The 960-nt window shown below is 32.5% G+C and overlaps 1 pseudogene; it reads right to left on the bottom strand.

The window, feature by feature from the left end:
* Window positions 1-594: 594 nt before the first annotated feature.
* LOC121458588 lies at window positions 595-729 on the bottom strand (annotated as a pseudogene).
* Between the last annotated feature and the right edge of the window lie 231 nt (window positions 730-960).

A 960-nucleotide genomic window follows, 5' to 3' on the forward strand; every position in this document is an offset into this window, starting at 1 on the left:
CACTTACTATTTTTTGTACTTATTCAATGCATATATTTGCTTTCCTTTTAAGGTAGATTTTTGTCTAAAAAAATCAAAAATCAATTGTCATTCAAACTTGCTCAAAAGTCAATCCATTCTTCAGTATTATTTCAAGTCACTTTATTTTTTATTGAATTTTTGGTGTGCACTGTGGTATATGTGTGAGTATACACGTATGTTTACTTGTACATATATGTGTGAACGCCAGAGGTCCATGTCAGATGCTCTTCTGTATTGTCCTCTGTCTCACTTTTCCAGTCAAGATCTCTCACTGAACCGTAGGTCACTGATTGCATAGAATGGTTGGTCAATGAGCACCGAGGTTTTCCTGTCTCTGCCTCTCAGTATTGAGAATTTCAGTGCATACAGCCACATCCAACTTTTTACATGTGTGCTTGAGAGCTAAACTCAGGTCCTTATATGTGCAATGTAAGTACTTTACACACTAGACCATCTTTTTGACCTCCATCTGTGTTTTATTTTGATGAGTTATTTAATCAATTCTAAAAATTCCCTTTATTTTACACAATTTATTTTCACTTTTTGATAATAATAATGATGATAATAATAATCAAACAAAAGCAGTCGTTAGATGCCAAAAAGTAAGCTACAACACCTTGACCATATGCATATTCTAAGAATCAAGTACTTCTTTTTTACTGGTCAAGAAGAGTCCTAACCTTCCTCTCCTTTCCTTTCAAAGAAAACTGTACTCTATTTTTGACAGGACATATATATGTAACTAAATTACAGCAACTAAAACATCAATTCCTTTTGTTGTATTGACTAACAATGTGTTTAAAAACCTAACTTAGTTACTAAATTGTCCATAACTAGACCAGCATTTCCACGACTTCATTATGTCAATTTTCAAAATAAACATCAACTAATCAATCAAAAACCAATGTCAAAATAATCTTCCAGAAGTCATTTTCAACC

Source organism: Microtus oregoni, unplaced genomic scaffold (genome assembly GCF_018167655.1).
Source record: "Microtus oregoni isolate MIOR12 unplaced genomic scaffold, Mior012 000017F_ref0000208, whole genome shotgun sequence".
Classification (NCBI taxonomy): Eukaryota; Metazoa; Chordata; class Mammalia; order Rodentia; family Cricetidae; genus Microtus; species Microtus oregoni.